Genomic DNA, 24930 nt, shown 5'->3' with positions numbered 1-24930 from the left:
TACCTTGGGACCAGCTGTGTGATGGCCAGTAGCTCAGAGTGACTTCAGTTTTCTCAGGTGGAAGGGTTTGATGAATAAAGGCAATCTATGGCCCTTAACAGTTATAAAACTTGCCTGCCCTTTGAGCCAATTTTCTGGAAATTTTTTGCAAGTGATGTTGCTGACAGGGCAGAGCAGACATAAAGTATTGTTTAAATAAAACCAGTAGGGCACTGCTGCCCAGACCAGCTTCAGTCACTGGGCAGCCTCTGTGAGCTTCCCTCGTCAGCAGAGCTGGTGGCACTGCTGGTCAAGGCAATGCCCAAGGAGCTGCCATAATGGTTGTCCTTGAAATTCCTCAGCTGGCAGCCATTACAGAGAGGGATGTTTTCTTCTGCTTCTTTCAGAAACTGGTTCCAAGGGTTTCTTTTAACCCCGACCACAGCTTCCCTCCATGTACTAATGAAGTGGAGAGCAAACGAAGCACTCTTCGGTCAGTCAGCTCTGCTCCAAGGAGGAGGCAGAGGTTGTGATGCATAAATGGGGAAAAATGTGCCAGGGGAAACGATGCAGGGTGTGAGCATGCAGGGGACCATGCAAGCCGCAGGGAACCCGCACCAGAAATGTTGGCAGCGCTCCACCCTGAAACCAAACCTGCTGATTTACCTCTTGTTCAAAGCTGCCTAAAAGAGCAAACAAATATCTGGTAAAGGGGTCAAAAGGAAAACCCTGTGTCTCAAATAATGAGAAATAAGACATTGTGACCTTCTCCTACAAATCCTTCTTTAGCATTCTTGTATAAAGTGGTATTATACACATATTTTTAAAGGAATCTTCAGCAAAACGAAGCTCCAGAGTGCAACTAAAGTGATGTTTTACTGACTGCCTCTTTTTTTTTTTTTATAATGAAAAAAATGTGCTATATTTCAACTATACTTCAGGATTATTGGGTTATTGTAAGAATTACTTAAGAAAAATAACATTAGAAATACAGGCAGTTTACAGAAGTGGGTTAAAATTAACATGACTATTTTATGTAAGGACACCTACAAATATAAATTTCATCCTCTAGAATAACTAGGAGGAGAGAATTAGAATCCTTAATGAAGTTGCTTTGATCTAACCCAAGACCATAATTAATAAGATGCCTGATATATATCTAATATATCATGTTACACCAGGGCAGAGGTAAGGTTGTTTGGTAGCTTTTCATGTGAAAATATACACGTTTCTATATTGGGTTTTTTAATCTTATATTCATAATATTTTCTGGTCTTACAATGTTTGTTTTAGGAATACCACAACAGCCTCATAAAAGGATTTCATGCCAAATCACTGCTATGTATGCACTCTCAGCCTCATTGTAGATTTTATCTGGGAATATGTATGTGCATTCAGTCACTTGATGCAGAACAGCTAAACAGCAATCAGGAAATTTATTTTCAGTATCAAAGTAAAGTTACAATCTCTTTCCCTAAAAAGGTGTGTTTTCAGACAGGCATCTGGAGAAGCCCACCACTGCATGAGACATCTGTCAGTGTGTGCCCCTGCAGTTATCTTGGAAGGTGGTATCAGCAAGGTATTTCAGCTGAACAATGATATATACCTCAAAGTTTTCTTGCGTTTTTGGCTGATTTTAATTTAATTTTTAAAGCCATACCCCTAAACATTTTGTTTTGTTGCATCATCCTTTAATTTTTAATTTATTTTTTTAGAAACATTGCCTTTTTTCCATTTAAATATGTAGCCATTGCCCATTTCCTTTATTTGACTGTTTTTAGAATATACCATTTTCTACAGTGTTCTCCTTGCCAAAAATAAAAATTACTTTCTCAGCTGACTAATTTCAGTACCTTTGCAATAAATTTCTCCTTCAGAGCATCACAACTCAAATGGCAGCGATGAGTTCAAATCAGCTTTATAAGTGGTGTACGACTAGACAAAAATATTTGTCAGCATAATTTCACATCTCTTTTGGACACAGGCAGGAGATTTATTTTCCAGCAGCAGCTGAGGCAATGGCCTCCACTTTGTATGTACGATTATTTGTGTCAAAGCAATTTTGCATGCTTTTCAGCCATTCTGCTTAAGGGTGGCTGAGATCTATGACATTTTGCAGTTGCATGCTGGGAGAAGTAGTCCCCCACAGGGCATACTTCCCATATTAAAGGGATTACAATCTCCCCATTTTCTGCATATCTGATTCAGACCTTCAGCTCCATGTGAGCTGCCAGTGCATTTGCTCAGTTGGGCAACATTTGGATGTTTCTCTCTTAGGTTTTCCAGCCTGTTTTAATATACAATATCTGTTCTGTTCAGATCTTGGCTGTGTTGGACTTTCTTTTCTGGAACTGCAGAATATCATAAGTTTGGCTGCCTAGCACCACTGTCTAATGTAATACTCCCTAACCCGTCTTTAAAAAGCCTGCCAAAGTCAGATTACTGCAAACATGAAGATCAGATATGTCTAATATAACTTTAGAAAAAACATGTGCTGTTTCCGCATTGCTATTATTGTTCTGGAAAGAAAAGCAGCAAAAAGGATTTGACATCTACTGTCTGCTCTGGTAGTTGTGGTGGCTACTTAGAAAAAAAATGAATAATGCATATGGCAGTCCTGCAGGACATCTAACCTTATTTTAATACAAATTCTAATAAGACTCAAGTCTCATTTACAAACCTATATTGCTTTCTCCTTAAAAACAAAACAAAAACTTTCAGAATGAATTATCTTTCTGTATCGAAAGTGTCCATGCCTGACACAACCAAAGACTTTTTCCCCACAGCTAAATGAAATGCCTCCTTCTATTTCTCTGTCAACCTAACAATGATAATGGTCACAGCAGTGGTTCAGGAAAGGTGTGTTTTTCAGATGTATACTTATCTGTTCCTCACTGAGGTACAGCCATTGTAATATTGAAAAAATATTTTGAATTATAAATGTAAAAACAATTGGAAATATATTCTTTGTATCCTCAGTCAGAATTCTCCTGACTTCAAGAATATTTCTCAGGTTAATTAAGTTCAGAGACATCAGTAAACTTGATCAGATAGGGGATTTCTTTCTGAGAGAGGCATAAATACTCCAAATTTCACAGAACTGTGAAAAAAAAATAATCATAGTAATATTGTTACAGCTCATTATAATGTCCACAAAGCAGAAAAAATAACTCTGGAAATCCATTGTACTAGAGATAAACCTTTTTTTTTTTTCATATTATTAAAATGGATATTGCAATGAATCTTCAGTCTATAACCAAGTCACAGCTGTGCAAATTATCTGCAGCCAGTACAGTAATTATCCTACAGCTAGGAGGGCTCCCCAATTTTATTTTCAGGTTCTTCTCCAGAAGCGCTGTCTTTTCATGAAAAGATGAGCTTCAGCAAAGCTAACACAGTGGTGCTGAAGCCAGCAGTGGCAATAGTTACCATGAACCATTTCAGTTTGAAAATTACTGCTATAAAATCAGTGGGACTGACCAAGGGCAAATCAAGTAGACTTTGGCTGAGTTTGTTTGGCACCAGTGAGCTAAAAACTTCACTGAAAAGGAGAATTGTACCTCTGTAATGCTTGGATTCTCTTCCCTTTTGCAATTCTTATGAGCTCTGAACACCATGCCGCCAAGTAAAGTGGTGATCTCCACAATGCTTTGGGAGAAACCTCAGCTTTATATGTGGACTTATCTCTATCAGAGGGAATCACACCAGAAGTACGACCATCTGTGACGAGTGTACAAAGATGGCAGGCTGAACCAGGTTATTTATTCTTCAAACAGTGTTTGGTCAGCAGTCCTTGAAGGGAAAGAGATGCAAACAAGACATCTCCTGGGAATTTCTGCAGCACAAGATGCCTTCGCTCCTGAAATACTGGGCATAGTAGTACATGACTGTCTTTCCATGTTTAGTGCTGACTGTTTCTTAAAAAGTTTAAAACTTATTGTAGCCAGAGTGCCTAAAAAGTCCCGTAAAATGGGCATGCAATGACTGAAAAATATGATGCACTGCTAACAGAATAGCCAGCTTTTCAGCTCCCATCCGTCTTCTACCCCAGACCCTGGTGTGTGTCATGCTGACAACACCACAGAAGAAAAATCCTGCATATTTTGTAGTTTGCATTGCCCTAACCTCCTTTTCTCAAATGCTTGCCTTTGCTTGTGGCCTCCTGAGAGGCACGCTGTCAGCAGAGTCTGCCATAGGCTCTGGTGTCCCCTTGTACATCATTAGAAGGTCAGTCACAGCTTATGTTGTGGTTTAACCCCAGCTGGCAACCAAGCATGATGCAGCCACTCACTCACTCCCCTCTCACACAGAGAGATGGGGAGGAGAATCGGAGAGGAATGTAAAACTCGAGGGTTCAGGTAAGAGCGATGTAATAGGTAAAGCAAAAGCCACGCATGCAAGCAAAGCAAAACAAGGAATTCATTCACCATTTTCCATCGGCAGGCAGGTGTTCAGCCATCCCTAGGAAGGCCAGGCTCCAGCATGCGTAACAGTTACTCAGGAACACAAACAGCATAATGCCAGATGTCCCCACCTTCCTTCTTCTTCCCCCAGATTATATACTCAGCATTAATATCATATGTTATGGAATATCCCTTTGGCTAGTTCAGGTCACCTGTCCTGGCTGTGTCCCCTCCCAGTTTCCCGTGCCCCTCCAGCCCTCTTGGCAGGGCCCAAGAAACCAAAAAAGTCCTTAACTTAGTATAAATATTACCCAGCAACAACTAAAAGCATCAGCGTGCTATCAACATCGTTCTCACACCAAATCCAAAGCACAGCACTGCACCAGCTACTACTAAGAAAATTAACTCTATCCCAGCTGAAACCAGGCCAGCTTATGTGTATCTCAGATGGGTTCCCAGTGGTGAAAAGGCAGCCTCTTCTGCAGCACTAGGAGAACAGCAGCTGTTTGGCTGGAAACAGGCAGTTGCTACACTGGGTGTACCCAGGAAAGGAGTAAGAGCATCTCCTTCGAGCTAATCTGCACGTGCTGCCTGTTCCACAGCCTTTGGTTGAGTCCTTACTTCCAACTACACCAATAGGGACTGATTAGGCACCAATAATTACATCCCTTGGGATGCATTTGTATAATCAATGGAAATAGGTCTGCAGAATTCTCCATGCCTTAGTACTGGCCCTGTAATCTCTAGATAAATACTGTCTCTGCTAGCAAGCTGTCATCAATTAAAACAGTATGCGCAAAAACATCTAATGGTCCCTGTGTTAATCCCAGTCAGAATTCAGTTTCTGAACACTCTCTGGACAAACTAACAGATACAGATAATAAATTAGTCCTTTAAAAATAAATAAATAAATAGCAAAACTACTTCTGTAATTAGACATACAGTTCAGTGGGTATATGAATCTTTTTAACATGACATTCACAGTATAAGACAAGTACGTATTTTTCCACATTAAGGTCTTAAGATAGGATATCCCACCACTCCACTCCTCAGACAATTAGCATATTAGCTAAATTTGCTGACAGGCATTCTGTGTGAGATTTATATCTCCTTTCAGTCCAAGTGAAATATTTGTCTTTCTGCAGTGTTTTCCAAGAACATACAGCATGTTTGAGAGCTTTACTGTCCTGTTTTGATAGCTAAGTCCAAAACTAAGTTTAAAATGAATTGCCTAACCCAGCTCTCATGAAATGTCAAACTGAAGCTGGCAAAGGAAGACAACAGATCATAAAGGTGGCATTCTCAGTGAGCTAACTGGTGCCATTATACTTTAGGCCCTATCCATTGCTACACTATGTACCCTTACTTGGAGGGGTTTATAACTTGGCTGCAAAAATGTTTTCTGGGTGAAACTTGGCAGACAAAGTCTTCACTTGAGAGCAAATACATTTTAAAACAAATATCTGCAGAAAAAAAAAGAGAAACATCTGTCTACAGTAAGTCCTTGAGCAATGCATAGGCAAACTGAGCTGAGCTGGTAAGCTACAATACACCCAGCACAGCCCCATGCCAGTCCAGAGGGCTAGCTCTGCCCAGCTTGCCATCATTTCCACAGAGGAACCAACATGATGTCTCCTTAGAAAAGATAGGTTTCTCCTACCAGCTCAGCTGAATTCGATGTCAGCATTTGGAAGCAGCCACCATGCCTGCAGGAAGAGACAGGGCTGGAAAAACTTGTCCTCGTTGGAGCAGCTGCAGGCACAGGGGTGAAGCTCAGGATCAGTATCTTGCCCCCACCCACAAAAGCCTGTGGCGCAGCTTAGGCCCAGCCCTTCCACAGGAAAGATTTCATGGCTCCTTATTTAGTGGGCTGTTGCAGACACGCTTCTGGCACCCACACCCTCTATGTTCACAGAATGAGTAGAAAAAGTCACAACAGCAGTATCTTCCTGCAGGACTGTCATCAGATACTTCTTAAACCCCTTAAGACTCCTCGTGCAAGACACATTGCAAGCTGTTGCCTGTTTCACAAATTGATCACAACACAGCAAAGTAGTTTCAAGCCCCTCAGACTTTGTCAAAGAGAGAATTAAGTCCTGTCCCACTTTGCTGCTTGAATGACGGTGTGTTTCAGGCTTAGCAGACAGGTTTCAGTTCTCTTAAGATAGGCTATGATTTTCACTGAGTTTAAAAAGGTCATGGATCAGGCCCCAAAAACTATCCCAGAGAGCCTGCAGAGCTAAAAAGCCTCTAATCTCACCTGAATATCTGAAAGATGCAAGAAACTCTGCCCCTTTCCTGATACATCACAGACTACGTGTATTACAGCAGGCATGTATATATGGTATGGCTAAACCATCTGTGTGAGGCTATGCGGAAGATGGGGAAGGACTCATGTGTGCCTCCCAATTGTTTTTATTCACTAAAAGTGGTAATTCTATTTGAACTAAAGCTGTTTCTTAATTATAGCTAAATTCAGGAGAAAAGTTTCTGATTAATAAGAAAGAAATGCAAAAATTTCATTTCAGCATTTCCAGAATGAAGTGTTTTGCTTTTCTGGATTAGATTCAAAAAGAACATTTAAAAATATTCCATAAAAACCAAACCAAAACAAACCAGCCAGAGAAGAAGATGATGGCATGTAGCCCATAGCTGGGCAGTCTGTTTATGTATGAGGAGCATTTTGAACATCCTACCTCCCTGGAGAGGGCACGCACTTACCTTTAAACAAGACAGTCATCCTGACTTGTCCTTTCTGTCCCCATGAAAGTTTATTTGCTTCATCCCACCCTGGAATTCCCAGTATCTGGGTGGTTAGGAGGTACACAGTCTTTGTTTAACATCCCTGCTCTGACTCAAAAAAAAAAAAAAAAAAAAAAAAAAAAAAAAAGGCACCTCCACACTTTTCTGCTGAGCTATAAAGTAAGAAAAAGAGCAACAACTGGTAAAAAATCTGAATTCAAACCACGTAACTTTTCTTAGTTTCCATTTTGGCTATTGACCTGAAAAATTAAGTCATGGACTGAATGAATTTACATAGACCAAATGTAAGTTTTAGCAAACCCTGTATACTTCCACAAAAAATATCTATCTTTAGTTCCCCAGTGCTGGCCAATCATTGTGTTAAGTCTGTGAGAAACAAGGCCAAACAATGACTGTCACAGAAGATTTGATCAGGCACCAATGTTACAGAAGAACTCTTCCTGAAAGATCAGAAGCTAAAAACCATGTAAGACAATGTCTAGCCTAAACTTTTGGTTTGGAATTTAAACTTGAATTAACCACTGAAAATATTTCTTTTTCTCATTTTCTTCACTTTCTCTGCCCTAGGGACAGAATAAGGGCAAAGTTTTATTCTCTAGTATTTTTATTGATAACATATGTCACTTCTTTCAAATATATACTTTAATTCATACCTCAAATAACAGTCTAATAAGGACTTGAGCTGGCAATTGAGCATCTATAGTACTGTCAAGAGATTATAAATGTCTAGGAACAGCATATAAATGTGAACAAGAAACATCAAGATCAATGCCTGATTTTACAGTGGGTAGGCAAATGAAGTGCTGATGCTACGAATTCAGCCATTTCTGATCAACACCCAGCTCCTGATGTGTAAACATTATTAAATTAAGCTTCTGACAACATTTGACTGGATCTCTGTATCTGATACATCTTTTGACCCAGTCAATTATTCAAACTAGCTGGCAATAGGAATAACCATTTCATGTATCTTTCAGTGCAAGAGGCCTCAGAGATTTTTTTCTCACCAATTCCCAACACCCAAGCAAACCACACTCTTTGGAGTTCACCCAGATTTACCTGTTCTTTCAGGTTTTCTGCTTCTTCCTTTTTTGCACACATACTGAAAATGATGCTATATGTATTATACTGAACTATGGGTTTTCCATATTATTGTATTGTTGTACCAAGAAATCCCAAATTTGATTAGAAAATCTCTACAAATAAGTAACCCTCTAGAGCTTATGTAAAGTTGCAAATTTTTCTTGCAGAAGGCACACAAATGTTAAAAAAATGGGCCACCTCAGTTTTCTGGAAACACAATAAAAATTAGCTGAAGCCACAGGTGAAATTAAATCAAACATGTCAATTTAAAAAACTGAATAAAGGAAACCTTGGTATCTTTTATCTAAGGAATTTCATGGATGCCACCCTTGAAGAGAACTGTAATACAGAGAAATAGTGGAGTTAAATGTTGAACATATTATACTTACAAAAAAATTAAGTTGATGTGTAATCTAATATAAACTGTTAATTTTTTGTTTTTCTTTGTTCTCTCATGTTCATTCTCTCTTCAAGTCACTTGGCGTTCATTCCTCAGTAAACTAATTACCTCAGTGCTTTACTATATTTACATTCACTGCTCTCAGTCAACTTATATTCATGAAATCTTATTCATGATGCACCAGAAAAAGCCCCAAAAGAACTGAGATTTAGGGGACTGGCCAGGTTTGATAGAAACTATGGAACTGAACTGCTGCTAAAGTCAGCCCTTTCAAGACTGCAGGGAATTTCTTCAGAGGCACTCAGCGCTTAACTTGCGACTGCAGCGGCAGAATTGCAGTATTCCTATGTGTAAGACTGGATGTGGATCTTATATATATTCCTCACCATTTTAGGTTTCTGTACTAGTTTACCATCAGTCTTCTCAGACACTGGACATGGATACATGCCTGCACACAGGTGTCTTGAGCAGAGAGATCAGCGGAGGGTCAGGACATGAAAGCAGATGAGGAGAGCCTCCTGACTTACTAAGACCATTGAAAGCTCAACCATGGTCATCAACTGCATCCTTTAAAAATGCCAAAAGTAATTCTAGCTCCTTTGTAAGAAATTTGTTTCAATCTAGTGATAAGATAACAAACTCATAGTTTAAAATTAGTTATAATTACCTTTGAGGTGGCAGCCATTTTGTCTTCACCAAGTTGAAACAGGAGTGCTCAACACTGGTATTTCTTTTTGCTTTACACTTATCTCATCAGCGTCCCTTTTTCCCACTTTCTCTCTCAATGTAATAAGTTTTGTACTATAATTTCTCAGTAATCTGAGAGGATAACCACAGCTGTAGTTTTGAGGTTGCCAGCAATTCCTGCTACTGGCAATTTTCCGTCAGTCTTGTTAAGAAAGTTGCCACAATTTTACCACAAATAGCAAGTCTGTGGCATACTCCAAAATTTGCATACAATTGCCGTTAGCTTAGCAAAATGACCATTTCTGTTAACAATAGGTCTCTAAAACTGCTTGAAAACTGGGCTTCAGCCAAGCCAATCTGGTTTACATTATATAAAGTATTTTAATGTGAAACCTTTTAATAGAAATCATCTCTAAAGTCACTTTGACATTATGCCTGCTATCTGCAAGACTTGAAAAACTAATTGTATACTTGCTTTTTGGATTATTTGTACTGTTTTTTCCACAAAAAATGATTGGACACATGTTTAGCCAAAATTTAAGTACAAGTTATTTTGTTAACATTATTAAAATGCGTATTCAGCAAATTCATTTGGCTGCATTAGCTCGTACATTCATGCAGCTTCTGAGTCCTTACACTGTGTTATTAGTAGCTCAGAAGAAAATCTAAGTTGTGTTTGGGGTGCCTTTTGATTTCATAGGTTAATAAAGAACATTTTTAGCAGTATTTAGAACCAGGTGAAACTGGTTTGGTTAGGGATTTTTAACGAAATGTGATCAAACTTCACCTACATTGATTAACTGGACAAAGTTTCAGTTTGCAATGATTTATTTTGCTGAACACAACTGAAACCCCATGGATTGTCATGGTTTCCATTATATTATTTCCTTTGGTGTATCTGTAGAAGTATAAAATTAATTCTCCAAAACACATTACATTTTAACTAATGATTTTGAGTTGGGACATTCTTTCTGTAATCCACAAGTCTCACATTTTCATTTGAATCAGGTTTTCAAAAGGACTAAACATTACAAAGCTTTCTATAAAAAACTAAAAAAATGAAATTTGTTACCAGAGCTGTCCTTGCAGTAAGTCCCACTATCTGGCATAGAGTTTCTCAGCTGCACATGTAAATCAGGTGTGTCATTGCATGTACATTTTGCTTACACTCATGCTTGATCTTGTTTTATGAGGTAGCGTATCGCTGAGAAGGATGGAACAATTTAAACACTCTGAAGGGCTGTGGGTTTGAACTAAAAAAGGATTGTGGTTGGTCATATAGAAAGGACTTTTCCTTCCTAAAATGCTAAGGGAATAATTTTTTTAATAAAAAAAAAATCATCTATTCAGCAGGTTTTAATTCTTTCAGAGGAGCCCAGCAGTATATCAAATTGTTCAGTTATTAAATGCTGACACTATAATGAAGCCACCTTCTCTCACGATTATATCATTTTCTCCATTACTGAAAAGACTCTAGCCCAGCCATCCATTTAACGGTGTTTTCTTTACTAAAAAGTAATATGTTTTGCTGATAAAAATGGAACCAGTGTGTTCTTCAAGGTGGAAATTAATTTTCCAAACCTCTGCTATTTTGAAAGTTGGCACAAGGATGATCTACAAATCTTGATTTATTTCACTGGTCGTGGCTGTCCTTGAAACAAAACAGATGCTGATGCTTTTTTTTCTGTACTGCTCAATGTGAATTTTTGGATTCTGGAAACCAATTAAAAGTGATAGAAAAATTATTGGGACCTTTCACTTATATTACCTCTTAATATCTAACCAGCATTACACTGCTTAATTTTGAACGGAGACAGAGCACAGCAAGGCCCAGTGGTCAGGACCACCACTATTCATTCTTTTCCTTCTGACAGTGGAAATCTAATAGATTAAAAGTGTTGTAAATAAATGGACAAACACTGTGCTGAAGAATATGTAAACATTCACTTCCAAAATCTTTAGCTTAGGACTCATCTTTATTTAATATCAAGATTTATAACATTGGTGCCATTCCCACATGTATTTAATCTTGTGACATCCAGCTTGGGCAGGATGATAGGAGAGATTGCTTTCATAAATCTTAGAACTAAATGAATTGATCATCAGGTAATGAAGATCTTGACTACCAGTAAAATATTTCCTCAGAATGACTCCTCTTCATAACAAGTTATTTATTTTTTCCTGACCTGAGGGCAAGTTAAATTTGTCACACCATACAACAGTGTCTAGATTGAACATAGTCTTAATTATCACTCTTAGGACACTTCTATTTGTCTGTGACCATGCTGATGACTTCATAAATCCTCTGACTACTGTTTTTGATATAGTACTGGCTGCCATATGACTAGTACTGTGCTGCTCATTGTTCAGTTTCAGACTGAAAGACTGAGGTACCCTTTTGCCTGTGAACTTGAGCCCATACCATACTGAAAAAAAAAATAAAATCATCTTAAAATATTAATAAGAAACACTGATTTGGATGACTTTCTTTACCCTAAGAAAGTGAAAATGTTATGAGCTTATTAGAGAGTTAAGGGCTTTTCCCCCTCATAGTACTACATTTATAAGCCATAACAGAGTTTCTTAGTAAACTTACAACATGATTATGCACAAAGTGGACAACTAGATTTAAATATGTCTTGTGGATTCTTCTAGACCGAGTGTAATGGTCCTGCTAAGGCATACCACGTTCCAGGCCCCCAGTGAAGTATTTAATCCTTACCTTCTTCCTCTTTTCCATTTTGACCCTTCCTTACAGACACAATATTACACCTATTTATAATCAAGTTTATTTAACTAAAAAGATGTGTTTCAGTAGATCAGCTTTTGGGTCCGTCTCTAAGTTACTCTTCTAATATGGTCTCTCAATCAGACTGCTAGAGCTGCATATGAATTCCATCTCTCCTCAAAATGATCCCATCTACATTATTATTATTAAATGTTAAAAGCAGCAATGTAGCATTAAATTAGAAGGGTAACTATTGCAACCATTCAATGTCCATGGAGCAAAATTGCAATCTACAATTGTATTCCTGCAGAAATTATTTCCTTCTTGAAATGCTTGGGCTACTTTTTTGGCATGAAAAAATGCCTGTTGTTTCTTAACATGTCAGCACGCATGAAGTTTAGCACAGTGCAATCACCACAGCCCTAGTTCTAACTCAGCCTGCACAAGCTGACTTTGCAAGGATTTCTGTTAGATTCTGACATGACGCACCAGTGAAAGAGGGTAGTCCCTTCAACCGTGAATCACAGCTCCAGACCTCGCTGCACTCCTGTGAGATGGTTACCACATTTCTCCAGTCCCACACTCAACTCTCTTCTCTTTATCCTGGAAACACAGAAACTTGACTAAACACATCATATTGTACGTGATCTCCTAACCAGATGTAACTATCAACCCAAAGAAAAGTCATGTAACAAACAATAGATGAGGCAAACTTTCTTCTGATTATTCACTCTTATTTCATATTCCTCAACTCAGAAGAATCATTTGCAATTCTTTTCACAAAGGAATTTGTCTCATAATCTGCGCACAATAGCTAAGCACCATTCACCCACTTGGTCAGAGCTCTAGCCATTCATTGTAAGTTTTTAACAAAGAAGTGCATTCAATTTCCAAGGCAACCTGCTGCTTTTACTTTAATTCACGTCATCATTAGGATATTTTAATGGCTACTCCAAATGGATAAACAGTAGAGAAGTTAGACTGAAAGAGATTGCAGAAAAGAAGTTGAGAATCACAGGTAGAAAATAATAGGTAAAGTCTGAAAACTAGTCTCTGATGAGTTCTCATACCTTGCCAGTGTTTACCACGTCTGTGGAAGGTAACATGGGTCTGTACTTCCTCTCAGCTGCTGCTTCAGTCAATGTTTGGGAGAAACTCTTCCTAAGATCGGCTGACACTAGGCAGTTAAGCAGACATGAAAAAGGTTACTTAAGATTACAGAAAGAGATGCTTCTGCATTCTCCAATATGTTTGAGTGAGAAAAAACAATCCAGGAGACTCCTTCCACTTCCATGTTTCCATGTCAAACTTTCGTCACTGTTACATATCTGTAACATGTACACCACTTCTGTTTATGTTCATGTAATATCTGCACAAAGATTGTCCACAAATAGAATTCCTAAATGCCCTTATTTGCAAACAGTTAAGAAGTCTATCCCAGAGTGTCACTGGGCCATATTCACCTCTGAAGCATCCAGGTGGGATTGAAAATCAGTCTGAGTTTGCTATTCTTCAAGTGATTCTGTGCTAATCACCGTACCTCCTGTAATTTAAACCATTTCATAATTGCATTAGGAAGAAATCCAGAGTAAACTCTTTTGCTTGTTGCCATCAGCAGAAACTGTTGATGGAATATGCTCTGTCATAGTGGACTCACCTGAATGAACAGTGGTTTCCTGTTCCAGAGGAAGGAAACAATTTGCTTTTCCCACAAGCCCATAAAAGAGGGTGTTGGTGTGTGTAAATCACATACTTTTGCAGCCAGCTCAATCCTAAAAGACCAAGATTACTCTGCACGTATCTGAAATGAATTCAGGCTCCAGTAACCCAACATGGAACTCCAACTGCTGACAGACTATAGGTCTTAAATACAGACCATGTGTCTATTTTAAACAATGGAAAGTTCACCTGGCAGATGTACAAATTTTGATGGAACCAACAAATAAAGACAACAATACTTAACTCTTACATATCTCCTTTAAGTCTTAGCTATAAAACCTCTTTATAAAGATAGGCAGATGTTTATATTTGTATGCTCCATCTTCAAAAAAATGAAATTGTTTTCTGCTTAAAATTAAAAGCCCAGACAATGAAGCATAAAAAATCAGTAGCAGCTAGATTTTCTAGTGCTGCTGTATCTTCATTAGATGCTTTAAGGTGTACACTGAAAAGCTTTAAAAAAGTGATTATTTCAGTGCCCTGATCTAGGCAGCCAATCTTAAAGATATCCCTCTAATTGACATGTTGCATGTCCTTACTATCCAGCTTTGGCAGATCCAAGAAAAAAAACCTCATGGTTCAGTTGCTTTAAATGATCCACACTTCATAACAGATGATTGACAACAACCACTGAATCTATGGAGTTGTGTCCCAACTTTGGATACTCATCTGCTGAGCTACAGGTACGTAGAAGGGAGTTTTCTCATTTGCATTTTAACATATTTGAGAAAAATAAACCACAAAAAAATCTATGTGTTCAGCTTTTAATATCCCTCTTTGATTTAGGTTGCTTAATATTGCTGACCATTTGTCATCTTATATTGGTTTTATTGCTTCAAATGTTCAAGATCACCTGAAAAAATAAGGTGCTTGGACTATACACCATCAAAACTCTTGCAGGCCGCATAACTTCTAGGGAAAAAGGGCACAAAATGAATCTGCAACTGATTTCAGGATATTACACATCAAATTTGGGCTTTCTTACATTTTAGGGAGCCAGAGGCAGCTTTGAGTTTCTGTGGGTTTATGCCTGCAAATTGAATTGTTATGGACTTTTCACAATTTATTTTACAAGAGCTTATATAATATTTTTCATTTTCTAGTTTGCCTGTAGTTTGAGAAAAGCACATATAACTTTTACAGCCATTGAAGTACTGTAATAGTAGGTGAAACAGAGGGGTAGAACCAATCCAGGGCTATTTTACTTTAAACAGTATCTTTTCCTGACCCCTTACTGTCATATGGATTTTTCCTCAATACTCCGTGAACGGTACTTTTGGTTTCCTGCACATACTCTTTTTGCTTACTTACCAAAAAGTAAAACACTGGACCCTTACTTGTTTTTATAATTTCCTTCACTCATGTTGTCCCTTTATGGTGATCAGGGACCACAGAGGACCTTGAGCTCTTATGAAACTTTATAAATAACCCACTCAATACAGCAGCATCCCATAGGGCATGCTTCCCCCACGCAGAGCGTAATCCCACCTCCCCACTTAGGTCAACAGAGGTTTGGCCACTGAGTACAGTGGGAGTAGGATAAGGCCCTAATATTTCACCAGTTACCTAGTTGCTCAACTGCTCCAGAGCTGGTAGGGTAGCAGGAGCTCATATGACACTGTGATGTAGAAGTCCCCAGTTTCATACAGCCTTGCAATGCTCTTAGCCTCATCAGAAAGTCTGATACTCCTCAAATGATACTGTTGGCTTCTTGCACTGTTGCCTGGTAATGAAAGCAGAGAAATGCTTCCAGCAGTGAGCCATCACCCTTCAGTCCTTAAGGGAAAACACACATGTGAAGAGAAGCACACAATCATGCATGCATGTGCACGCACACACACATATGGCTCATATATATCACGAAATGACTGGCTGGAGCCATGACTGGCCTGTGGAAAATCTTATCTTGGTTAGATTAAAATACACCTCACTTTTTAAGTATTTTTCCTTCATGAACGTAGTCATCTTGTTACCTCAGTGAACCGCATTTTGTCCAATGCCTTGTACATTTGAAAAATTATATGGTTAAGCAAGACATTTCATAATCATTAATCTATAGTTAACTCAGCCTGCTGTATTATGCAATACTATGAGGAACAGCTGGGGCCCCCTAACCAGAAAGCACTTTTATGGTTTCTCCTAAGGGCCATTAAATCAATGTGATGAGAGCACAGCTGGAAAAAATCCTGCAAAAATTTATCAGATCCCACACAATATGTAAAGGGACCACTTGGTGCAATTGCAGACTCAGCACCAAGCCCTCTCAGTTGAAACTGCAGGTGGAAGAACATTTACAACACAGCTCATATATAGTCCTGAAAATGTCTGCTGCCTCTCCCTTTTCTCTCGTCTGTGAGGTTTTCCATTTAGGCCTCACTAACTGCTATGATTGCTGTGGATCCCTTAGGGGTAGATTAATGGGATCATGAGAGCAGCCTTTTCGGCAATTGCCATGTTGCCTGCTTACGTTTGAGATGGAACTTCCTAATGCTAATACAGGGGACACTGGCAGTGCTGTCCCTCTTACCTCAAGCACACTCTGACAGGGGTCTGGAAATCTTACAGTTTCCTCCTTCACATTTTGAAACAGAAGGCAGAAAAGAGGAAAAAGCTATTAATCCCTGAAACCCACATGGTAACAACTGTTCACACATGATAGATAATTCAAAATAATTAAGAAGGAATGCTGTTACTAACTTATAATGTCCTACAGAATTAACCTCTGATGAAATAAAGCAGATTGGGAAATGAAAGATATATTAATCATAATAGAGCAGACAAAAAGAAATCACAATACCTGCTTCATGGATGTCTAATGGGTTTTAAGCCACAGAGCAATTTCTTTAACACCTTTCTTAAATGCTTTTTAAGGACCTGATACTAGAAGTCTGTTGAAGCCAGTGTAGTTCTGCTGTGGACTTAACAGTCTCTGGACCAGATCCATAAATGAATCAAATGAAAATATAGTAGAAAGGGAAGAGATAAGTATTGAAAGAACTCTAGAGGCAGGGGCAAAAGAGTGGAAATAGAGTTCAAAGGGGCATTACAAAAAAACCCGTGCACACTTCTGGAAGAATCCAAACAGTAGTCCATGGGTATTTTTGCATACTGGTGCAAAAGTAATAATTGCACATGCCTGATAATCTTAAGTTTAAGTTTAAGAGCTATGGTTTAAATGCAGATTAAAAAGCTCAACATTAGAGGCCTTGATTCTACCAGACCTTACATCCTTACATTCAAATTTACGCAAGGCAGTAGACAGGTGTCTTCCTACTGCTTGACACAAGTGGCTGGTGTAGAGCCAGATCATACATCTAGGCTCATCATGAATGTTTTTATTTAGTTTCCTTCCTGTCTTCTCCAGAATGAACAACCCACACAGCCTGCTTCCCCTCTTTGCTTCTCTATTTGTGAGACTGTGCTGCCTTTAAATAAGATGCTCATGAAACAGCTGCTGTGTTCGACACTGCAATATTACCAAATAGCTTAGGGTAGGAACTAAAATGAAGCAAACAAAGAAAAAACAGACTGGAAATGTGCATGTGTGGGAGGGAGGGTTTTGAAGCAGAAACAAAAACCACTGCCAAATTAGAACTTAGTTATATACACCACACTAGCAGCTTTCCATTTGCAAAGGAGCCATGATCTTAAAGGATCACATTTTGGCAGATTGCACATGGACAGTAACTACATAGTAGCACACAGTCAGCATCATGCATATATGAAATATGTACATGCATTTGTATAGTAAGTATGCGTGTATATATGGGGGGGTGGAGGTATAAAAATGTAATGTGCATGATTTCTGTCATATAATTAATCTGTGCTGTATTTCATAGACATATGACACCTAGATATGCACACATACAAAACATATAACTCATAATATCACACTGCATTTTGATTAAAAATCAAGAAAGATCATATCCCACTGAAACATCTTTTTCCCTGTCACCCTTCACAGCCAAAGAATCTGGTTTTATGTAGCTTAGGAAGACTGAAGGACTCCCAGAGCAAAGATGAATAAATCTTTTTCTGAACCACTAAAGTCTATGGAAGATTTCTTACTGTCTTCAGCGCTGCAATATCAAGTCCTTCTAGGACTGAATAGGAAGACCAGAATCAGACATGCGTGCAAAAATCTGTGCTTGACTGGCAAAAGCAGCTCCTTCTGCTCTCTGGGACTTTTTTATAGGATTGTGTACCTATATAGCAGGAGCCACAGGGAAGAATAGCTTGGAGTGAGAAGGGGAGAGATAAAAGTGTGTGACTTAAATATCCACCTCCAGGCAATGCACTGAAAAGAAAATTCTGCTTCACACTGTGCTGTCTTTTCCTTCTTAGCCTTACATCTTCTGGAAGTGCATTGAAAAAAGCCAAGGTCATTATGGAAAATCTCCCTTACAGACATGATGCTTGAAGGACAGAAGTGTAACACAAGCAAGAGATCCAGGGCATGGCTGAAGAGAGGGGCAGCTGGTGCTCATATTCAATAATTCTTTAAAATTTTATGTCTCCCCAATGATATCCTTTGTGTGTGTGTAAAAGGTTCCACATTATCCACAGAAAAGAGGCTTTTAAAAAGATCCACTTAGTTTTCAAAAGTGCTGTTGGTTCTTAAACATATTTTGACAGGCTTGCTGCTGTTAAAATATCCTGACATAACCAAAGCAGAAATACCCTCTGCAGTAGATCATGGTTCTTTTTACTGAGGAAGTCTGAAATGAGTTTCCAAACCCAAAGCAAGGGAAGGACAGAATTTTTGAATTTTAAAAACACAGAAAGCCAAGATTCCCTAAGGTATACAAAAATGCAGAGGGAGAAATTCTATCTTCCCAAGGTTTGCCAAATGAAATGGGGAAGAGGGGGAATTAATTCTTTTCAGAAACAAAAGAGAAAACAGAGGAGAAAAGCTTGGGTCATGAGCACCAAGCAGGCAACAGAACAGCTTGTTGCAGCACACATCCTCTCCACTGGAAACGAAGTCTAACACAGGATGCTTTCGGACCATGAGAATATTGTACCTTTAGATCAAGACATGACACACAGGAGTGACCAGTAGAAAGCTCTTCTACGATATTACATTGACATGTGGCACACTCAGAACTGTTACGACATCAGGTTTATCAAGTCTGCCAAAAATCACAGAAGAGTCCCAAAGAGTTGCAAATATAATCCAGTTCAGATTCATGTTCTGCTATTAATGGCAACTAATGGAAGAGAAGACAGACCCTGATATTCTTACTACTTCAGCTTCCAAGAGGATGTCTTGCTGTGTTAATTCTTATTCATATCCAGACCACCAGAAAAGCATTATGTGCTCATTTCCCCTTAATTATATCTCAAGATAATATGTGGGTAATGTGGCTCATTCACCTCCACTAAATATGAGCAGTGCTTCAATATTATTTCTTTTAAGATTTCTTTAAAAAATTCATGATCCCTTAGATCAAAACCTGCTCCTTGCAATTTTGATCCTATCTGGTTAATTGCATTCAATTTCTTCAATTCCAAGAAGGGATACTTTCTCTTCTTTAAATCCTTCCTCCTCATCATCCATCCCAAATCAATGTTTTTAATTAAAAATAAACTTGATTCAGTGTTACTGGCAAACTCCCATATTCATTCTTGATACCTTATTCAAAATGAAAGAAACTCTCAAGGTCCCTGCAGGATTAAATTCCAGAGATAGTAAAAAACTCAGCAGAGATTTCTCATGCTAAAACCTTTTTTGAAGTATTGGCCCAAAAGCAGTGAGATACATGGGTAAGCAAGGGACAAAGGGCATTACAGAAGATAATTTTCCTGAGTTCATTGATTAAAGTTTGGAAAATAAGAGGTGTTACTGGAAGTCTATGAAGAATTGCTTCCAATATAGCTGATAAATAGATCACCTTGCTCATAAAAAACCAACATCGTAAAAGATTTTAAAATGTGATGATAAAAGAAAAACACAACCCAAAACCTGATAGCAAATATATACCTGAGTGGACGAATGCTTATTTGTTGTTAGTGATTTGTACTGACCAACATGTGGTCTCACCTTCTACGGCATAAGTATGACTTACAACTCACTTAAGGCTTAGCCTTCACTTCCATGGAGGGAATACATAAAGTCAGAACTCTGAACAAACTGAATTAAGCAGACAGTTGCAACCAACTACCTGACATCTTCTGATTGTCATGGGTCATGTGTAGATCACAGTTCAATGAGACACTTCTCATATTATCTCTGATGTCATATCAAGCTCTTAGATGTGAAATCTGTGGTCAGTGAAGTTCCCATGGCATCCAACTATCTTGTCAGGGACATTCCCAAAGCACACAGGTCCTTATGGTATATCTAGGACTCACAAAAAAACCCCAAACACAAAACAACAACCCTATTTCCCCTCCCAACTTGGATCAGGTACCACAAAAAAACAAGGCAAGAATAAGTAATTCCCTTTACCTGCTTCTTTTTCTCCTTGAATCCCCTCCTTTTGTCAAGGTACACACACTCAAAACTGAAAACCCAGGGAACAGAGCAGTCAGTTATGATTTAGGGTACCTGTCTTTAGTTGCCAGTTCTCCCTGGAAGGCAGAAGAGAAATCAAGTACCTGGCCACTTTTGATATCATTTCTGATTAAGTTATTACATACCAAATTACATACCAATGCACAAATACTTAGTCTTTGTGCAAAGACACGAAGGAGAGCTGGTAACTCTGCCCCTACAGCATTATGGTGAAGGAACATCAGATTACAGATTAAAGTCATCATCAGATGAACCCTGAAAATAAAATAATTTACTAGACCTCAAATGAATTCCTTAATTGTTATATTATAGCCTTTATTTCTGTTTTCCTTTTTCCTTATCTGGGCCATTGTATGCTTCATCAACTCACCGAAAGGCAAGAGAAGACAGTAGACACCACCATCTTCTCTCACATTTTTATAAGGGCTTAGACAATCCAGACATGTAATTCAAAGTAAAGAAAAGCACTGTATTTCAACTTCAACTCATCTATATTCTCTACATTTCTCACTGATTAATACACTACACAGAATGCTGTTTTCCATAGATGTCACATTTACATATCTCTCCCTCTCTAATGTGCAAAGAGTTGGCTCGGCTAGCTAACTTGGCACTGGTAGGCAGAGAGACACCTAATGAATTCCTCTAAGTAGGTACCATGACTTAGACCACTACTGTGTCAAAATATTATTGTGATGCAAAAGGTCAGATTGATGACCCTTTGAAAATGTCTCCTAAGTCCAAGAATCTGTCTTGGTACATTCCTGATGGCATGCTGTTAACGCACAATGGAAAATTTGATCAACTGCCTCCTTCACATCACTTTGCAAATGACCTTCTGCTTGGGAAAGCACTGTGTAAGCAATATTTCTCTCCTTATATATGGAACATTATTCAAAATGAAAGTCCAGTCCTCCCTTTGAATGGCTTCTGCCTGTGACATTCCCTTTTGAAAAGCACATGAGTACGGTACACTGACAGATTCTCATTTACAAAAGAACTTTGTAAATATTGGCGGAATTGCTATGAATTTATACTGCTGTAAATACTTAAACACCACACTAAACTCTCACTAGAACTGACTTTTTACCCATTAACCTACAAAATATTAGCATGATCTGCTGGTCCTGAATTTACCATGAGATCAGACCAGCAGGGAAGGAGATGATGGAAAAATAACTATCACTTTTACCCACAACTGCCTGCACTCTTCTAATGCCTTACCAAGCGTTTGGTTGTATTTTGACATCTGGTGATAGGGTGATTCCCTGGTATAATTACCATGAAAGATGAATTGCATCACCTATCAATATTCTTTGCTATATATGGGCACATACCTTTGGTGGTTTTAGCAGTAATACACAGAAATACAACTGTGGGGCTTTAAAACAGGTGTGTCCTTCACTAGCTGGACAGAAAACGTGTTATGATTTGTTGCTACTGAATACTTTGGCCACAAAATACTTGCCTACTTCACAAATTGGAACCTAAAAGAAAAGAAGCTGAAAGGAATGAATTAGAAGAAATATGGCTGAAACAAAAAAACCTAACAAAACTAAATTGAAAGTTTTCTCCTAATTTCAGCAGCTTTGGATCAACTTCCCTTATATAAGTCCAAGTAGCAGAAATGACAAGTTAGTTCAAGAGCTTAGGAGTTGTAAATGTATCTAGATGACAGAAAAAATAGCATTATACATTCACTTCTGAGTAAACCACTTACAAAGACATTTTTTAAGGGATGTTTATACATTCTTGGTTTCTTACATGATGTAAGTATTGAAATAGAAACTTTCCTGAACAAAATGGAAATTACATCAACTATCCAACTGGCCTTTAAAACCTTAGGTTATTGTACTGTGCTTGTATGTGTTTGGGTGTTTACTTCTCCAAAATACTATCAAATGGCATCCAAGGTATAAGATCTACTTCTCTCAGGCTGTCAATCACATAAGAGCTGCCATTCATCTCGAGCATTCCTTTGGAAGGAAAGATTTCTTGTCTGCTTTTTAAACATTGTGTAAATAACTTTTTTTAGACAGGACTAAGAAACACTGAATCAGGAAAAGAAGATAGTTCCCTAATCCATTGGTGTCAGTTACATTACACTATACAGTCATCATCAGGCAAGGAAAGTCAGACAGGCAAAAAAAAAGCCATCTCTCTACAAGCACAACTGCATTTAGAACAAAATTTTCAAGCAGCATTCTGCTCTGCTTCCCTAGCAACTAGGAGAGGGTTTTTTGTCTGGGAACTTCAAAAACCAGATTGCACTGCAATCAATCCCATAGGTAATACTTATAGTATGATTTTGTAGGAAAGTATGGGTGATCATGGTATTGGCCATTAGTCTGAATCTGGTTTGAGTAGTTTTAATCAGAGCAACAGAATTTCAGTGATGGTACGGTAAAAGCCGCTGGTGTTGTCTGGAAAAATATGAGCTGAAGGACTAATGTGAACTGATCAAAGACTGGGAAGCAGGCTGGGACACATTTAGAGCCCAAAAAGGGAAGTGTGTTTTCTCTGAGGACCCTTATCTATAGTTGCACAAACCAGTACCTGAAAATCTGAGCTTATGGAAAATTTTAAAATCTGACACTGAATCTTGCTCTAGGTTTCTTTATGTTTCTGCTTACAGATGTTCAGGTAAACTTTGACAAAACAGGTTTGCAGTCAGAAAATGAAGTTCTATCCAAATAAAAATGTATACTGAAATTTTCATGAAGGAGAAAGGACTTCTAAAAATGTTAAAAAAAACCAACCCAACTTGTTTTGGTATTTTGGGGAAAAAAGTATCAATATTTCTTTTGCAAATTACTTTTTATGTTGTGGTACATCACATGCTTTTAAAGTCAAGATGAAAACAAGCCATTAAAAGTAGGTTTTAGCTTTTTTAATTGACATTTTGGCACTAGAATTTAGAACTAAGTTCTGAAGTTCTCCACGAAACAGAATTTTTTTTCTCCATACTGCTCTAGTTCTGGCCCACACTGACATATAATGATTAGAGCATGTGAAGCAAGTTTAGCTTGCTATTTCTTAATTACAGAAATAATAGCAAAACTTGGAAGAATCTTAGAAATACTTTAGCACATTCAGAAAACTCAAGGAAACATCCACAGCAGTATCAGTTGAAACTAACTAGAAATTAAAATCATTTTAATACCCTAAGACATGACAGACATTTAAATATTTAGAATCATATCTGATTGCAGAAAAAACATTTGAAAGCTAGCTTAAATGCCTATCTTGTTACCAATTATTTTATGTTAATATTTATCATAAGAATGGTTGTATTGCATCAGAACAAAAGACCCTTTCATCCAGCATCATGTGAACAATATTGACCAGTAATGGATGCAGGAGACATTGTAAGACAGCTTTTTGCCTGGCGTCCCTTCCAGTATACCATAGCTTAGGGACTTCCTGAGGCAGAGGTTGAAGCCTGACCACCAACTGTAAGCTGTGGATAGATCTATCTTCCCTAATAGGTAATTATTTTTGGATTAATTTATACTGTGGGCCTGTACAGCATGCTGTGGCCATGAATGCGAGCATTTGAAAATGTATTTTAATTGACTAGACTCATTATTCTGGCTCAGTTTTGACTTCATTTCATCTCTATCCAAAATGCTTCAGCTAGGGAGAAAGGAGTGTTAGATTTTGGGTTTGTTGTTTTTTTAAGAGCTTATTAGAACAAATAAGGATAGCAACCTAGGATTTTATTTGTGGGTGTTTTCACTTGTAGCCCGAAAGGCTTTGTTGAAAACATCTAATGTAAGATTAATTTTAATGAAAACCAGAACTACAGGAAAGTGAAGTCCTGATTTCAGTTGTATTTTACATCCTACCATGTGTAAAATCATTGGATCACTGGATCTTTAAAATTTTATAGGTAGTGGACCTCAAATATATTCAATTTGGCTTAGCCTAAAATCTTGATAGGCACCAGACATCATTACGATTACGCCAATACAGTCTTGTTTAATCCACCTATGTAGGTGTTAAACACACCTACATAAGAGCTAGAGGGAGAACAAAAAAACAAAAAAAAACCAACTCAGTCTGTTCAGACAGCAAAGGAGGGAAACTCAATTGACTTCAAAGCCTCCTCTAGGGCTTGAGAAATGGTAGGAAATGTCTAATATAATTTTCATCATATAATTTTCATCATTCTAGAGAGAAAAGAGAGAAGAATGAGAGAGAAGGCAGATACGCTTTCAGAAAAATTGAAATATTTGGATTCATCCCAGTGTGGATAGATTTTCTCTTTTCTTTTTTCTTTTTTTTTTTTTTTTAATAAAGTTTTACAGAATGTTAGCTTTTTACATGAGAGAATTATTTCCCATGCAGCATTGGCCAGGACTGATTGCAACCAAACTTTTCCCACTTCAGTGTTCTGTGTTCTGTGTTGTTGTTTGTTTTTATTTTCTGTGTAACTAATGGCTGCCTAATTATATCCTACTGCAACAGGTCTAACTTTCCTTCAGTACCACCAAACACAGAAATCAAACCGTTGCTGACAATTCCCTCTTGGTGTCAGAACAGAAACAATCCCAAGGCAATTCTAAGGCATGTGATGTCCCAGTGGAGGAGACATGGGCTGGGTCTGACAGAGGTCAGACATGTTTCCGTGGTGTGAGCAGGCAAAACC

This window comes from Falco peregrinus, chromosome 7 (genome assembly GCF_023634155.1).
Source record: "Falco peregrinus isolate bFalPer1 chromosome 7, bFalPer1.pri, whole genome shotgun sequence".
Taxonomy (NCBI): Eukaryota; Metazoa; Chordata; class Aves; order Falconiformes; family Falconidae; genus Falco; species Falco peregrinus.
Note: the sequence above shows the minus strand (reverse complement) of the source record.